General features: G+C 39.2%; 1 long non-coding RNA gene across 1 annotated transcript; it reads left to right on the top strand.

The window, feature by feature from the left end:
* The first annotated feature begins 12,632 nt into the window (after window positions 1–12,632).
* LOC308609870 lies at window positions 12,633–15,923 on the top strand. The gene is made up of 3 exons (XR_014014366.1): window positions 12,633–12,650; window positions 14,560–14,656; window positions 15,757–15,923. It is a non-coding gene; the product is annotated as an uncharacterized lncRNA (long non-coding RNA).
* The last annotated feature ends 2,987 nt before the right edge of the window (window positions 15,924–18,910 follow it).

The following is an 18,910-nucleotide window of genomic DNA, read 5'->3' as shown; positions in this document are numbered from 1 at the left end:
TTCTGCTTACAAATATGACTGAGGTTTCCAGACAGTCAACATTGCTTTTTAATCAGATAGAAAAATTACTGTTGCTTCTCTAAAGACATATTCCTTTTCCATTAAGTGACTTTAGTTGTTCAGATAATACTTCCAGACAGTAGTCATCATACAGTTGGAGACTAAGAACAGAACTCAGGGATGTGTCTAGCACTCAGTAAAGACCAACTGGGCTCACTGATGGTACTTACGGTCATTTCCTCTAGACTAAAATAATCTTATTAATAAGAGCCTAATAATTCACAGTACTGCCCTTGCCTGATTGTTTGTTCTTCTCCCTCTATCACTCTCTCTTTCCCCATATGATTATTATTTTTGACAATTTTTGGTGAATTAAATTCAGGGATTAGTATTCAGGAGCGCTAGTCACAAAAGCAGAGAATCTTAGCTCACACCAAAGGAAGAAAATAGAGAAAAAGTATAAATTATATGAATACACACATATCACACATGTACCAACTATATGTTGCACTCCTCCAAAATCTATTTCGTATCTGCACATTTATTGTATATTAGCAGTAAGACAAGAAATGAGCATAATGCTCTGTTTACAAGATACAGAAAACAGACCCAAATATGGAAATTACTAGCAATGAGAATGGGGAAGAAAGACTACAACAAGGAATGTAGATGATATTTTTGTTTCTTAGCTATGATGCCAAATATTGAACTTTCAACTTGAGACAAGGAGGCCATAAAAAGTTGTATTAGTTTCCTAGAGCTGCCATGACAAAGTACCAGAGACTGAGGAGGTTAAACAACAGAAATTTACTCACTCACGGGTGTAGAGGCTAGAAATCTGAGATAAGGTGTCAACAGGATTGATTTCTTCTGAGGTATCTCTTCTTGGTTTGTAGATGCCATGTTTTCCTTTGGTCTTCACATGGTCTTCTCTCTGTGCATGTCTGTGTCCTAATATTTTCTTTTTATAAGGACACCAGTCATATTGAATTAGAGCCCACCCATTTGACCTCATTTGAACTCAGTTACCTATTTAAGGGCCTTATCTCCAAATACAGTTAGATTACGAGGTATTGGGGGTTAAGACTTCCACATATTAACTTGAGCAGGACACAGTTCAGGTGATAATAGAAGATAAGAGTAATTTAAGCAAGTAAGTAACTATTGTTTACAGTGAGTTGCTTAAGGATATGTATTTACTCAAGAAAAACAAGAAGAAATTACATAACACTCTGTGTTATACAAAGATATTAAATTAATCATCATAACATCCTGTGAGATGGGCATTAAATTAGACTAAGCAAGAGTAAGCAACTTATCCAGAATTGTATAGTTGGTACTTTCCAGAATTTAAACCAGGTATTTTCCCAGTTCCATTCTACGTTATATATTCATTTCATTATTTGAAATGAATTTTGAGTCTTCATTTTGCTTAGTTCCTGAAGTTATATGGGGATAGAATGGAGTTGGATATTTTCAGTGACATTCACATATGGGGAAGGAAATTGAGTCCAGAAGCTTCAGCAGTGTTTCCATGGAGAATGCTAACAACAGAACCAGAAACACCGTTATCCTTTTGGTTCAGTGATCTTTCCTATAGCACTACAAGAATCAATTTTAAGAAGCCCCATGTTTTCCAAACTTTCACCAATGGGCTCTGTAGGGTCCTCTAACAATATCTAAGAGACTAACTAGTTTCACATTCCAAGCCACTTAAGACAAGGAGTTCTGATTGTTCTCTGTGAGGAAATCAAGTGACAATCATAGCTGGTAATTTAGGATAGTTTCTTCAGGGCCCAGGCCAAACCTAATACACAAGTGATAACCATTGTTAAGTGCATCTTTGACAAGGATTCATCAAGTATCAAAGAGGTCTATAAATTGGGAGAAGTTATGATCAAAGACAAACATAGACCACAGATATCTAATTAATGCTCAATTATTTATGAGTTTAACTTTGGTTAACCTCATTTTCCTTCTTCTAGACAATTTCCAATTCATCTCCACAAAGAGACCAGAATACTTACCTTCCAAAACAAGATTTATTGTGTTCCTTTAATTCAAAGCATACAGTGACTTCTACATTCACTCCACCAAGTTTTGCTAGGAGAGAAAAGGAGACATTATATTTTATCTTGAATTACATATGCCACCATACTTGACTTAGCTCATCCTACTGGAAGCACTTTGACGGCAGATTCTACAGTCTTGTCTGACATCCTCTACGGAATCAAGCCAAGGGAATCACACATAGTTACAGCTGGAAAAACGTTTGTTCTGGGTTGATACTTTTAGCCTTTACCACCAAGACTTTATCACCAAGATCTATCTTGACAGCCTCTAAACAGGAGACCTTCTTGCCTTCCGTTTTCATATTGACAAGGAAGGTAAAGGGAAGAACTGAGAAGTACCCAAAGTCAGCTAGCAGCCAGCACAGATAAATCATCTGTGGAGATATTGTTTCTTTCAAAAGATATAAACATAAGAGGAAGTCCTAGTGTTTGAAACAATTGTGCATAATAAAATACTCCATGAAAACCTAGAAATCCAGATGCAGATCAGTAACATAGTGGCTAAATAAGCTGTTATGTTCATGCAATGGACAAGTGTACAGACATTAAGAAGAACGAGATACTCTTTTCTATGAGATTCTCTTTTCACTGAACTCATCAGTGCTGCAAAAACAATGTTACATAATACTTTTTCTTTAACATTATATCAGGCATCCTCATCTTGTCCTGCATTTATTGCCAGTGTTACTAAAGTTTATCATTTACCTCTTTCTCTTGTAGACATATAATTTCTTCTTATTTTGGAAGCATTCATCAATCCCTAGTTTACTCTTTCTTTTAAATTACAAATGAATATTGAATTTTATAAACTATCTTTTGCGGGATATTTCAAGTGATTGTATAGTATTGCTCTCCTTGGACCTTGTTATATGGTAAATTATATTTTGTTATTTTATATATGCTATTTATTATATGTCGTATTATGTTTACTAATTACATTTATTATATTATAATTACATTATAACTAAGGTAGCATTTTGTTTTAGATAGGCAAAACAACCAGTGGAATAGGAAGCATCTTAAAATTAGATGCAAGAGCATAAGGGAATTGAGTTTAAAATAAAATTCACATTTTGGATCAGTAGCAAAAATTATTCAACAAAAGTGGGAAAATATGGCTATCATTACTAAATTCTAGATACAGCAAGTAGTTAAAAGTTAAAAAATAATGAAACTGTAAAAGTATCAGAAACCTGGGAGACATGAAATAAAGTATTCATGAGGAATACCTTTCTCAGATACAAAGAAAAAAGGATACATTTAATTATATAAGAAATAAAATTTGCCTCATGGCAAAATGCACTACAAAGGTCAGAAAACAAGCAAAAGAAATTGGGAAATATATTAAGAAATGGATATGCTTTCTTTACAACTTTTGAGGAAGCACATGTTTCTTTTTCCTTTAACCTGTTATGGGGGTATTAATCTATAATGTAAGTGCATGGTTCCTTTCCTTTAACCTGTAATGTGAGACTTAATCTATATGGTAAGTGCATGGTTCCTTTCCTTTCATCTGTAATGTGAGTGTCAACATGGGGCACTGTTTCCAAGCACAGACTTTGGATGTTCCTGTACTGGTCCCATCACTGACCATCCACAAAAACTTACAAATGTTGCTTCACTTTCCTGGGGGTTAGAGTCTTAGCTAAGAAATGGAAGCAAAATAGAACTTTCCCGCAGGGATGATAGAAAGTTTAAAGGAGTAAATATGTAAGTGACTTAGCACAGTGCCTAGTACAAGAGAGATCAATATAAGTACTTATCATTTTTTTTTTTTTTTTTGCGGTAGGCGGGCCTCTCACTGTTGTGGCCTCTCCCCTTGCAGAGCACAGGCTCCGGATGCGCAGGCTCAGCAGCCATGGCTCACGGGCCTAGCCGCTCTGCGGCATGTGGGATCTTCCCAGACCGGGGCACGAACCCGTGTCCCCTGCATCGGCAGGCGGACTCTCAACCACTGCGCCACCAGGGAAGCCCAGTACTTATCATTTTTTAAAGAGACAGATGAAAGAAATAAAATGTGGTGTTTTCAATCTATTGATATATATCCTTGACATTAAACTACCTTTTCATTCATTGGATTACCTAACTTGCTCATGCTTTTTCTTACTCTAGTGAACTTGGGTAGCTAATATCATAGTTTAAAATTTTTGCTTTTATATTTACAAGTAAATTTGACCTGTAAATTTCTTTTTCCTTACAGTCCTAATCTATTTTCAGTATTAGGATTTTATAGACTTCATAAGATGAATAAAGGAGAATTCTTCCTTCGCTATCTCTAGAAGTTTTTCTTTGTTCATATTGATGTTATCTGTTTAATAGAAGTTCCATAGAATTCACCTCCCAAATGATCTGGCTGGGTCTGGTGTTTTCTTGGTGAAAGATTGTAAACTATTGACATAATTCCTTTACTGGTGAAAGAACTCCAGCTATAAATTTCCTCTTGTGTCAGTTTTGGTAAACTTTAGGAGCTAGGAAATTGTCCACTTTACAGAAATGTTCAAATTTACTGGCATTTCATATATTCTCTGCTCTAACATTGTCCTGATTCTTTCTGTATATTATTTACTTATGTTTTTGTTTTGCTTAATCAAAGTGTGTTTTTTAAATCTTTTCAAAGAATATTCTTTTGACTTACTAAATCACCTCAATTTTATACTTTTTTCTGTTTTATTAAGTTCTGCTCATATATTTATTATCTATTTTTCTATGTTCTCAGGGTTTATTGTTTTACTCTTCTGATGTCAATTAAAACACTTGGTTATTAATTTTAAGAAATCTTTTTAGTTATAAATAGTTGAACTTTTTGAAGATTCCAGATTAGTTGTAAGTATCTAAGGGTCAGCTCGTCCACACTGTTGCTAGCCTAAGGCTTAGTTCACCCTACCGCAATGTATATATTGACATGTTTTCCCCTCGACTTTCTGTGTTTTGCTACTTCTCACTTTTCTTTGGAGAGAAGCCCTTTGACATAACCTTAACTTATTTTACAGCCAATAAGTCTTTAAAGTAATGTGTATTTTTTAAAGATAAATCTACTTATATAATTAGGCAGAAAATCTGACCTGCCATATTTTTAAAAACAGCATAAATTCACACTTCTCCATGATTAATCTGCTGTATTACACAACCTTCGAGTTTTTAGCTTTATCAATGACATGTACTTGAAAAATGTTTTAAAGATCCTACCCAGTCTTTTAAAACATCCTTGTTCCTTGTTTCAGTTCTAGTTTTATGTATATTTTCTGCCTTGCACCTGATTATTCCAACATCTGATGGATGGCCTTGGGAATATAATTCTGGTATTGATTGTTTTTTGCTGATTCTCTCCACTTCTAGCTGATTTCTTCATTATTGTGTAAATTTAGATCATGAGCTCATGTTTAGCTAAACTTTATCTGTGGGAATGCTATAGGCCTGTGTTGAAGGTCTACCTCTCCAGAAAGGGTTTAGTTTTGTGTTTGGAATACCACCGATTTGGGAGCATTTTAAGTTAATTTCTTAGCTTCTGTTTGCAAGACCGCACATAAATTTGCAACCCAAACACTGGGAACACAGATCTGGGGTTCAGAATTCTCAAGATTTCCTACCTGTTTCCTACCCAGAGCAGAGGCCAAGAGAATTTGGTCTTAGTCTCCCTTTGCCAACAGATATTTTTTTCTCCTGGCACACCCTTTCATTGAAGGTGAAACTAGGGATAGATAGGTTTAGTTCTAACTTCCCATCTAGTAGGGATGGAGTCTTACCTCCTGCCTCTCACGTGGTTATGGCCATTTATAAACAAGTCTCTATGTCAGGTGTGTCACTAAACTATGGCCTGTATTACAAATCCAGACACAAGCCTATTGCTATGGCCTGTGAGCTATGAATAATTTTCACATTTTAACTGGTAACATTTTAAATGGTTACCTAAGTACCTAAATAATATCCTCAATTTTGCTCTTTGGTCTACAAAGCCTAAAATATTTGCCACTTGGCTCCATAAAAACAGGATTTCCAGCTTCTGTTCTAAGCTATCAAGATCTTCAACCCACTCCTAATATAGCTATAACTCTCACACATGTACCACCCTTCTTTCATGGGTCCTGGAAATTTCTACTGCATACTTCAAAAATCAACCACGCACTTAAAAATAAGTTGTGTACATTTAACCTAGCATACCTAACCCTTTTCCTTCAGGAGAGTTTTTCAAGTCATCTTGCCCACCGTATTCTTTAGAGCTTCATTAATAATGGCAAAAAATTAAAACAACTTAACATTCAACAAATGGGAATTGTTCATAACAATTATAGAAGCACATACAGTAGAAAACTATAAACTCTTATTGAAACAGTGAGACATAACTAGTTTTATTCTTAGAGAACTATGTTTATTTAGGTCCCTTTTGTTTAAATAAGTATATTTCTGTGTATGTATGTATATAGTCATGTATTTATATACACATACGTTATTTGTATGATATAGTTATATAAACGTATGAAATACATACCTATACACATACCTTTGATTTATATTTGTATACATACACAGGAATATAATTATATATATTATATAGTTATATACATTGAACTGAAAACTGGTAGTATACATATATATCGTGTATCAATGTGTGTCGTCTATGTGCATGTGTAGAAAAGCAGGTTGAGAGATATGGAAGCATGAGTTAGACAGGGCTCACGATTATAAAAGTAGTTATGTGTAGGTAGTGAGCTTAAGGCCCATTTGATTGAAAATATAGCATATTTTTACATCAATTGTTAGGATGAACAGATTCCTATGTAAATAAAATTATAAATAGCTATACATACTTGTATGTGTAATGTATAATTAAAATATATATAGTTTTATAGATGTATTATATTTATATTACATAATATAATTGTCTTATACTAATACATTACGTATTGTGTTATATAGAATATATTAACTCTAGTGTATTATATCAGATAATAATAACTATATATTTATAATATATAAATATATATTTATAATTTATATATTATGATATAATTGTTTTATAATCAATATTACAGGATATATCTTATTAATATTATGAACATATTAACCATATAAATACATTTCATTACCCATATATTTTGTATATAATATACGCTAGGCAAAAATATATATTAATATAATACATAATTGTTATACATTAATATAAATATTAGCATATTAAATTTATATATCAATATAATATTTAATATTGGTATATTTATATTATATTTAATATATACATAGCTAATGCTCTTTAAAGCCATCTGCTACAAGTAGAATAAGACCAGGAGTATGGCCAAAGCAAATTCTAAAAATATTAGATTACTTCTATTCATTTATATGTCATTTTCCTGGAATCTGCATCTGGCTATTAGAGAGGACACACAGCAAAATCAACACAAAGTGCCCAGGAGGACATAGGATCCTTTACTTATCGGAGCCTCAAAGGAAACACAGTGCTATCCAGTCCCCCATCAAAGAGCCAAGAGCAAACCTTGAAGCACCCAGTAAAAGCCCATTCAAACAAAAAAGCTTTCCCACTTAAACTGGAAAAAGTTAAGTTCCCAAGAGACCCCCTACACCAACCACCGAAGCTCATTTGGCAGTAAACACAAAAATGTTCACCGAACAACAAGAAACCCAAAACAATAGTTGTTTTAGCACAAACAAAAAAAAAGCAGCTAATTAGTGTCTCTCCTGTTTGAAAGAAGGGGGTGGGAAGTGGGCAGAAGACCTGATAGGAAAGATAAAAAGAAAAGGAAAAGGAAAATAAGTTTCCAGTTTGACACTCAAGCTGTCTTCTGCATCCATTTTGTCAAGACCACCAAGTCAATGTGGAGGCTTTTTCCTCTTTCCCTTTTCTTTTCATGAGACTGGTCACAACCAGCACTGCAGATTCCATCGAATTAAGGAACGCTGTTGCCTACATGTGTGAATGAGCTGTGAGTAAAGTACTGAAGTAGAGGACACCTGAAGTGAAATGTCTTCATGAATGTCCATGTGGCTGAGCAGGAAGTTAACCTTTCACAGATGTGCTAAAGAAGAAGAGTTGGCTTTTATTTTATTTACTTTTCCCTGCACTGTGTTGAATGACTATCATCTACAAGTTCAGGCTACTTTTTGCTGAGGATTAATGCACTGGGAGAGCTGAGAGAAAACTGAACAGTAGAGCTGTCTTTTTCTTGACCAGTTCACCTTACTTTCCCAAACTCTAAGTCTTTCCCTAATTCTTTCTCCTTTTTATTGTAGTAAAATGAACAGAACACAAAATTCACCATTTTGATCATTTTACAATTCACTGTACCATTCAGTGGAATTTAGTACTGTCCCAATGTTGTGCAACTATCACCGCTGTCCAGCTGAAAAACATTTTCATCACCCCACGAGGAAACCTACACCCATTTTAAGGAGCCATTCCCTATTTCCCTCTGTTCCAAACCCCTGGCAACCACTAATGTATAATATTTGCCGTGTGTATGGATCTGCCACTGCTGGACATTTCGCATAAATGGAACCATATCATATGTAGCCTTTCCTGCCTGATGATAAGTTGTGCAGTGGTAGGAAAAACTAAAATGCGATGTACTGTATGATGTATGTTTTAGTGAAGTGGCTTGGTCAGATTATAATGATTTATGATAAAATCATGTAAAGCAAGCATCACAATTCTCCAGGAATGTTCTGAAGAATGCTAATGTTAATTATGAATATGTGAATCCCAAATCTTTCATTTGTATTGACCCTATCTCATTAATTCTTCTCCCAACACTGCTATAACTAGAGTTGAGTTCTAAAATGTACCTTCCTCTTTTCCCATAGAAATTGTCCCACAATTTCAAAAAGTTCTCAAAGGTGAAAAAGTGCACACGACGTTTATCACGTTTGCAAATGCCAAGGGAAATGCTAAGCTAACACTGTCCAAAATGCAATATTCTTCTGTGAGAGCACCCAACTTTAAACAAATACACATATTCTAAATACAGCTTAGATCTGTGACATGTTTTGGCCACTGAAGTATGAGCAGACATGATGGCCTTAAATGAGCAGAAGAGGCCTTAAATGGGCTTGTGCGGTTGGGCTCACCTCTTATGTTTCAGTGAACTTTTAGAGAAGACAGGGCCTGGGAGCTGCGGCCTCACAGTTGGGCTCCAGACGAAGAGGTGTGTGACAGACCTCAAACTGACCCAAAACACGGAGCAAAACTAGCCATCTAGAGGTCTAAAAGAGAGCCACTGCAGCTAGCCCATAGGTCCAAGAGAAATAAATTCTTGTTTATGTAACTGACTTTGGTGTGATTTGTTCCAAAGCATTATCACAGCAAGAGCTGACTAACACAACATCCTCCAAATCATTGTTATGTAAATGGATGCCACCATGCCTACATGTAAGGCAACTGTGTACTCAAATTGTGAGAATTCTTGAACTCTTGGTGCCTCTCCAACACAATGTACATGGCTAAATTTCCACAAATAAGTTCACTAATATACCACAAAGATCTCCCTAAACTTTTATTAAATGTAATGCAAAGTTCTTTCTTTTCATTTTCTGCTTCTCCATAGTTAAAATGCTGTTTATCAATGTAAAACGGTTCTTGCCATTTGGCTTCTGTCGTTAGAGTCTTTTGAACTCTTTGGCTTTTCAGCTCCTAGGCTGTAACATTTGAATCAGCAAATGCCCCAAGGAGAAAAGCTGCACCAAGTGTCAAGCTTGCGTCTGTGTTTCCCTTCTCTCCACAACTTGGCCCACATGTCTTGGTGTCTCTCTAACACTCAGACGCCAGCGAACAGAAGTTTTCCTACTCGATCCAGCTTGTCTAAAATTCCTTTAGACTTCGCCTGATCTTATGTTATTATTCAACTATCATCTCAATTACCCCTAGGAAGAAAATTTACAATTTTTAGAGAAAACGGAACCCTGGTACACTGTTGGTCGGAATGTAAACTGGTGCAGCCACTGTGGACAACAGTATGGAGGGTCCTCAAAAACTAAAAATAGAACTACCATATGACCTCGCAACTCCACTCCTGGGTATAAATCCAAAAAGAACAAAAACACGTGTTTTCAAAGACATGTATTTGAAAAGATACATGCACCCCAATGTACGGAGCATCAGTATTTACAATTACCAAGATAGGAAGCAACCTAAGTGTCATCAACTGATGAATGGATAAAGAAGATGCGGTACATATAACCAATGGCATACTACTCAGCCTTAAAAAAGAAAGAAATGTTGCCATTTGCGGCAACATAGATGGACTTGGAGGACATTGTGGTAAGTGAAATAAGTCAAACAAAAACAAACACTGTAGGATATCACCTATATATGGAATCTAAAAAATACAACAATCTACCAAATATAACAAAACAGAAGGAGAGTTACAGATATAGAGAACAAACTAATGGTTGCCAGTGCGGAGGGGGAGGAGGGGGCAATACGGGGTGGGGAAGTGAGAGATGTAAACTACTGGGTGTACGATAGGCTCAAAGATGTATTGTACAACACAGGGAATATAGCCAATATTTTGTAATAACAGTAAATGTAAAGTGACCTTTAGAAAGTATATAAAAAATTTTTAAAACAGAAATCATACTGAAAATTGGAAACAATTTAAATGTCCATCAACAGGAAAATGCACATATAAATTATTGTACTTCCCTACATGGGAATCCTACATAGTGAGGGAAGTACATGAACTAGACAGATCTTTATGTGTCAGCATGGATGAACCTAGCAAAGATAACACTAAGAAAAGCAAGTAAGAAGAGAAAGCATAGTAGAATACTATATGAGGTTGAAGAATACTTAAAAATGTAGCCTAAATAGAAAGACATCCATGCAGTGATGGAGACCAAGTTCAGAAGAGTGGTTACCCAGGGTCAGCTGGGGAGTGGCTGTGTTTGGGAAAGTGGTCACAGCAGGCTCTTCAACAGGAATGGTAATGTTTCACTTCACACGCTGGCTGGAGGACGGAGGAGTGTCTGCGATATTATAATGTGAGCATGCTGCATGTGAAAGCCATTTCTGACCACATCTAGGGGATCTGATACGCGGGAGCTGGTAGTGGGTGGAGGCATCCAGAAGGTGGTGGTAGAAGAGGAACGTTGTATGCATAACGCCTAAGGCCTGACCAGAGAACGACCACTGTTCTAGTAACTGGACACAAATCCAACTTCTACGACCAATGTTACAAGACAAACTGAGGCATATTGAAAATAAGACTTTACGTGAGCAAAAATAGATTCAATTCAGGCACCACCAAAGCGGAAATGGTGAGGAGCACTCCAGCCACAGGAGCTGCAGAGATGTTTATTTTAAAAGGGCAGAAGCAAAGCAAGGAAATGACTGACTTGCTATAACTTTAAAGCCTAGCTGGTGGTTTGTGACTCGTTGTCCTCAGCAGTGTTCGCCACCCTGAGGCATTGACAGGCTTAGATTTTTGTTGGTTTACACAGGCGGCCGCATCACTAGAGCCACCGCAGGCTAACGGCCTCCTTGCAGGGTTAATTTACTAACACCAGTTGTCTGAGTCCTTACTCTTACTCAGTCACTTCACTTCCTACGCCTCAGTTTCTCTTCTGGAAAGTGGATATTCAGTAGTAAATTCTCTGTGGAGTTGTCAGTACCAAACAAAGTGATTATTAGTAACCACGATCATGTCCTGAATGCATGGAACACGTCACCATTTGCCAACTACCGTGTCAAGTTAGCAGAAACTACAGAAATTAAGAGCTCTCCGCATAAATTCACACACCTGTGCACCAGGTAAAGGACCACAGACAGACGTTCACTCAGCCTTTCGTGTGTCCCTCACGGAGTGCAGGCTCTCTCCTGGGTGGGGGGAGCACAGACACTTACGGGAGTTTACTTTTAAAATGCGTTGATACAACCAGGTCTCAGTTTTGTTTGGATGAGTCAGCAAACGCTTTTTGGAAACCCCAAAGTCTCCACACCTCGTACGTTTCGCGCTGCCTTAAGTCTCAGAGCTCAAGCCCCTACTTTTCAGGCCGCGTCACCGTGGGAGACAGGGCTGCGTGCGGACGCACGGCGAGCGTGCTGACGTCCTCGAGCCCCGCCCCAACGGTCCCGCCCACTGACGTAAACCCCATCCCCGCGGCGTGGAGGGCTTAGATGCCTGCGCCAACACCAGGCCGCGCGGGGTCTCCGGAGCGCGGCATGGGGGGGTTGGCGTAGCTGGGGCCCGTGGCCCTATGTCTTCTGGCTGCGACGCCGGTCCTGCGCACGCTGCGGGGCCGCAGCCACCGGGCGGTGGGCGCCCGAGTGGCCGGGGCCCCCAGGCGGGTGTGGCCATCGTGTCCACAGCCAGCGTCCCCGAGGCCGTGCTCGGGCCCTGATCACTCGGTGAAGCTGCGCCGGGACAGCGCGGCCGACTTCTTCCCGCGCTCTGAGGACCTGTGCGCGCTGCAGGACTTGGTGCCTCTGCCCTCCGTGCGTGCTTCCCTGCAGGACGCCCCGCTGGACTTAAGGCCGACCGCCTCCGCGGGGTGCACTGGGTGCCGCTCCTGAGCACCCGCTGCCCCTGATCTGTATCCAGAGCTTCTTCCAGCCACGGCTTGTCGAGACAGGTTTGTACTTCCCGCTTCCAGGGCCCCTCGTGTTGGCGCTGAGAAGCGGGGTTTTCGATGGTGCAAGGTGGAGGGTGGGCACTAGAAGCAGTGCCCAGTGCCCGGGTGTGCGTGCACTAGATGGGGCGTGCGGCCTAGGACTCCTGCCAGCTCGGTGACCCCGGCCGAGTGCCTTAAGGCTTCTAGGTCTCAGTGTTCTCATCTGTAGCATGGGCTTAACAGGTCCCAGTCTCTGTGGTGGTTACAAGGATGCACTGTGTTAATGCTTCTAGACTCTACAAAGTAGAACACTTAGCACAGTTTGGAGCATCGTTAATTGTTGCACAGATGTTACCTGGTCTATTGAATGACTTTGCCTGGTACACACCAACGCGATTAGGAAATGGATATATCCCAGCTTCATTTCCTTTCCATTGAAACAGGGTTCAGGAAAAAAAAATTTTTTTTTCAATAATCGTATCATATAGTGCAAAGATCACCGGTGTGAAGGCAGCTTAGGGTTTGAATTCCAGGGCTTATGCTGTCTGTGGCCTGGGCAGGTTTCTTTTGGACTACAATCCCCACACTTGTAAAATGACATTAATAACCTCTCTTTCTGTGGGTTCTTAGAATTAAGTTAGCAGGTTATGTGTGTAAAGTAGCCTGGCACTTGAATGAGTTGTCAGAACCAAGGGCTGCTGGAGACGATGCTTCTGCCCTAGGTAATCTCCCCTTCTACTGGGCGGCAGGTAAACACAAGCACAGTAGTCAGTGCTCTGGAAGAAGTGAGTTCTGGTGCTACAGAGCACAGAATCTTTTTTTAAAATTTAATTATTATTTTATATTGGAGGTTAGTTGATGTACAATATTGTGTTAGTTTCGGGTGTACAGCAAAGTGATTTAGTTATTCATGTATCCATTCTTTTTCAGATTCTTTTCCCGTAGAGTTTGTTACAGGATATGGAGTAGAGTTCCCTGTGCTATGCAGTAGATCCTTGTGGATTATCTGTTTTATATCGAGTCGTGTGTCTATGTTAATGCCAAACTCCTAATGTCTCCCTCCCCCCGATCTTTCCCCTTTGCAGAGCACAGAATCTTGGAAGGGAAAGTTCAGGGTAGGCTTCTTGGAGGAGGTGCCATCCTTTCTAAGGATATGTAGAAGCTCCTGGGGTGGCAGGAGACAGCAGTGTGTGTTGAAGTTTGAGAAATATAAGAAAATATGGCAAAACTAATGTACAGGACTGGAACTCAGGGTTTGGGAAAGAAATGAGAGTTGATACTGGAAAGTTAGTGGGGCCCAAGAGAAGGGGGCCTTGTTTGTCCTTTCAGAAGTTTGGGTGTTTATCCTGCAGGCTGTGGGAAACACCAAAGAAGAGTGAGATGGACTTGTGGTTTAGAGGCTCACTCGGACCTCCATGTGGAAGGCAGTTGATTTGGTGCAGGCTGAGTTGTAATCTGAGGGTCCCACTTAAGTTATAAAAGGTGGGACTGGATTTTGCAGATCTGAGAGAGAATGGGTGAGGTCTGGTGACCAGTTAGAAAAGGAAGGGCAGCAAGCGTGGGTGACAGTTTACAGCTGCATCTTTTTGAGAGATACAGAGCACAGTAGAAAGGGATTGGGGGTGGCAAGAGGATCTTACTTCATCTTCAGTGCTTTAGAGGGGCCTGGTAGACGGGTCTGGACCCAAGGTACAGATCTGGGCTTTTTGGGAGGACAGGTCTTTGAAGGCATGGTAGAGCCTTAGGTTACCCACAAGAAGATCCAAAGAATCATAGGTCTGAGAGATTTTTAAGTGGGTATATTTGAGGATGTTTATAAGCTGTGAGAAAGTAACCAGCAGAGTAAGGGTGTGAAGATGTAGGAGAGGAAATGATTGTTCATTTGTTTTCAGAAAGCTGAATACTCATCGTGTGCCTGGACCTTTTCCAGGATCTGGGGTTCACACCCTCTGTTATCTCTTCTGCAAGGATAGTTCAACTCATCCCCTGGTGAAGAGAAGTCAGATTATTCTTTGCATCCCATTCAGGTATAAGAACTGTTCTGTACCTCGGAAGGGACTTTACTTAACCAGAGTAACAAATTAGAAATCAAAAGAAATTAGAGCTGGAAGGGACCTTAAAGGCCACTGTACTTAATTTTGCCTAATATTTTACATTGAATGTAAGAAAAATTTATTGTAGAGCCCATTCTCTTCAGAGTTCCTTCACTGAACTTTCTTTATGTCTTGCATCCAGTGGGTCTATCTTGTAAATTTTGGCCTCCTCCTAAATTTGCTTCTTCATCCATATTACATTTGGCCCAGACTATGGCAGAAACTCCTGGGTGGTTCACGGCCCCTGGATTCAGTTCCTCTAAGTTCATCCGCCTGCTCGGGTTAAGTGATCTTCTAACATAAAAAGATGTGCTTAAAATAATGCTGCTAATGGCTTGCCCACACAGAGTTACTGCATAGTAGCCGCCCAGCGTGTGCTCTGCACGGAGGCGTGTAGTCTGAACTGTGTTCGGCCAAGCCTCATAGGGCTCTTTGCCCTGAGGAAGGGGAGCTTTTTGTGATCACTCCCTTTATCTAGTCGGTCCTTCAGCAGCGGGGAGCCTTTTTCTAATCAGCAGAGGCACCCTTACTCAGCCAGTGGTAGCCCCAGGTCTCACCACCTGTGGGATACAAGCCATGCTTTCTCCCAGGCTTGCTTGGGCCAACATCTCTTTCATTTCTGTCTCTTCTCACACTTGGACCCCTGGCCTTTAGTCATCCCCACCTGCAGTATTTACAGTGCCCAGCAGGAGTCAGGCTTGAGTGTCTTTTCACAGATGTTCCCTCTGCAGTTAATGCACCTCCTACTCCAACTCTGCATAGCCTCATCTTTCTAGATTCTGCTTCAGGGTTATCATGAAGCCATCACTTCGATATAACATTCTGCCTCCAAAGGAACCTCTGTGCATAAAGGTTATGTTTCTTTAGCTCATGTGATTGAAATTTTGAGTTTACACATGTCCCTCCTTAATGAAGGCTTTAAGGGCAGGAGTTGTTTCTAATCCTTAGCACAGAGCAGATGCTTTTTTTAAAAATGCTTTTTAATGATAGAATGTGTGTTTTAAATCACTTATTTTACAATAATTTTGCTTTAGCTTCTGGCAGAAATAAAGTTTACAGAAGTCGTGTTCCTGTGAAAAGAAATAAAGATGTGAACTTCCAATTGTGTAAAGCTCTTAAACGCTGTGTAAGTGCATCGGGTGCGCTAAGGAACGTGGAGCTAAGTGGGCTAGTTGTGAGAGAGAGAGGCTTAACTATGTTAACAAAGGTAAGCCTTCATTGTGTCCTGCCAACATTTGATAGTTGCTTTTGGGCAAACTAAAGCCATAAAATTTTAAACTGTTCCTCGCCATTAAAGTGATTGAATATTGGGCCACTTTGGTGCACCTGTGTCTTGCGAATTGTCCAGTTGGAGATGGAGGTTTAGAAAGTGAGTTTCAGTCTTGTTTAAGACTCTTCCCATCAGACTGGGCTCGTGATTTCCTACACACCATGTTACTTCCTGTCTACCTTTTCTTGGTGTTGTTCATGCCTGGATTGTCTCCTGTACCTGCTCAAACCTTGGTCCATTCTCATTTGTACCATGAAATTTTGTCATTCTGGATACTGTCAGAACTAATTTTACTTAACTTTGTGTTAAGCCACAAACCACACATTTTGTATATTTTCTGTGTTTTGTGTTTGTCTATATTTTTATGGTTTCTCTTCAAGAAATATTATGGGAAGGGAAATAGCAAGATGTAAAGAGCAAAAAAGTCATCATTCTCTTTAAATTGTTAGAACATCTATCTGCAATCATAATTATGATGCACTGTGGTATGTGTTAAAATAGTAAATACATGTAACGTCCCGTAGGTGCAGCACACTCAGTGGTGTTGGTGAGGGTGTGTCATGGAAGTAATCACAAAGCAGGTGACTGTTAGTTTGGGTCCTGAAACATTAGTGTGCCTTCCCTGTGTCCAGTAGTGGTCTGGAGGGGTCAGGAAGCCTGCTTTTCAATTTGAGGGAACAGAGGGTTTGCTCTGTTGCTCTAGTATACTGCATAGCAGCTAATAAAATACTGGGTTTATAGTTGACGTTTAAATCACTGATTGATCATTAAGATTGGGATGTATCTTTGGAAATGAAAATAGGAAGAACCTTATGCTTTTTCTTTTTTTCTTTTTTTCCCTATATCTGAAAAGGTATGTAGTACTTTGATGAGTGGTTGGGAAAAAAGTTTGCAGTATTCAGTGTATTCACTTTTAGTATCTAAATAGAATTAAACTGTTGCTGTAAACTGGAATAGCACTTTGTTACTGACAAGTTTTAGAATGCATCTGTTCGTCAATGACCTGTTTGGGAAGATTGTAGTTAATGATTTTGAGAATGTGGCTATAAACCTCCAATTGACTCAAGAAAAGCAAATAAGTCAAGATTGACAAATGTATAGGCTCTTCATCTTATTGTGTATGTGTGTTTTTTTTCCTTTTAGTTATTTGTCAAGGTATAAAGAATTCTATCACACTTAAGACAAGTAAACTTCACGGGGTGTATTCTGACATGGCAGGGAGCAGATCACATGGCCTAGATCTTAAAGGTGATTTTATGTTTAAACTTTCATGAAAACATATGTGATTGAAACACATTAATATATTGATACAGAGGGCAGTTAATTTTTGCCTTTTTTTTTTTTTTTTTGCGGTACTGTTGTGGCCTCTCCCGTCGCGGAGCACAGGCTCCAGACGCACAGGCTCAGCAGCCATGGCTCACGGGCCTAGCCCCTCCGTGGCATGTGGGATCTTCCCGGACCGGGGCACGAACCCGTGTCCCCTGCATCGGCAGGCGGACTCTCAACCACTGCGCCACCAGGGAAGCCCTAATTTTTGTCTTTTGATACATGTGAGTGCAGCTTTCATTTTGCTGAAAGAATATGACCACTTTTCAGTTTGGGATTCTACCATTTAATAAAGATAGTCCACTTAATTTTAGAAATAAGAGATTTACTATATAATACCTAATATTACTTTTATGTATTTTTTTACTGAAAACATTTATTGTAATACTGTGAAGAAACTATGCCGTTATAGTCTTCAAGACTTAAATGAATCAAGTGTTTATTAGCTGCTGTAGTTTTTAAACTAATAAAAATCAGTACATCAGCAATTTGTAAATACAGTTTTTAAAATAATACCTTAAAACTTTACAGTGGTTATTATGACTGTATTTAGGCCTAAAGTTATTTAATAATTTGATATGAAGGCTTTTTAATAGTTTGATGATGCAGCTCAGGGATAGGTAAACTCTGGCTGGTAGGCCAGATGCAGCCCGTTGCCTGGTTTTGTAAAGGAAGTTTTTTTGGAACATAGTCGCACCCATTGTTTACATGGTAGTTATGGCTACTTTCACCCTACGCCAGTGGGGCAGAGTAGTTGCAACAGAAACTGTATAGCCCACAAATGTGGAAATGTTTAAATTTAGATTTTAAAAATTGAAAAATTCTTTGAGCCTATACAGGGCAAGTCCATTGACCCCTGAGGTAGAAAACAGTCAAGAACTTGGGTGCCGAAGCCAAGTGGCCTAGGTTCAAATTCCCTTTCTCCCATTTCATAGCTAGTGACCATGGGCAAATCACTTAACCTCTATGCCTCATTATGAGGTGTAAATGCACTCATTTGTATAAATAGTGCCTGGCACATACTAAGCACTGTGTAAGTGATTGCTGTTGTTTCTCCTTGGAGCTTTGATAAGTTATTGTTAATAGAAAAATGACACTAATGATTTTCCTTTTAGAGTAACAAAGGCACTTTGAGTCTTTTATTTTTTCAAGAATGTAATAAGACTTTTTTCATTTACAGTCAGTGTTCCCTGTTACCAAAATTTACTTTATGAATATAAAGAACTGAACGTCTTTAAGACAGTACTTTTGCTTAAATGTCAAACCATTATTTTTCCAAGGCACATCAAACTGGCTGTGCATAGTCCAGGCCTCTAAAGCTTGTGTGCATACCCTAGGTAGCATGTGAGATATACATTTTGTAAATATAGTTTTTAAAATAATGCTTGAGACTTCCCTGGCGGTCCAGCAGTTAACACTATGTGCTCCCAATGCCGGGGGCTTGGGTTCGATCCCTGCTCGAGGAACTAGATCCCACGTGCCTGCCATAACTAAGAGCCCACATGCCCCAACTAAAATATCCGGCATGCTGCAACTAAAGACCTGGCACAGCCAAACAAACAAATAAATAAATATTTATAAAATATAAGTAA

This window comes from Mesoplodon bidens (assembly GCF_964165515.1).
Source record: "Mesoplodon bidens genome assembly, contig: HAP1_SCAFFOLD_312, whole genome shotgun sequence".
NCBI lineage: Eukaryota > Metazoa > Chordata > Mammalia > Artiodactyla > Ziphiidae > Mesoplodon > Mesoplodon bidens.
The sequence above is the reverse complement of the archived record's forward strand: the minus strand, read 5'-3'. Positions and strand labels throughout refer to the sequence as shown.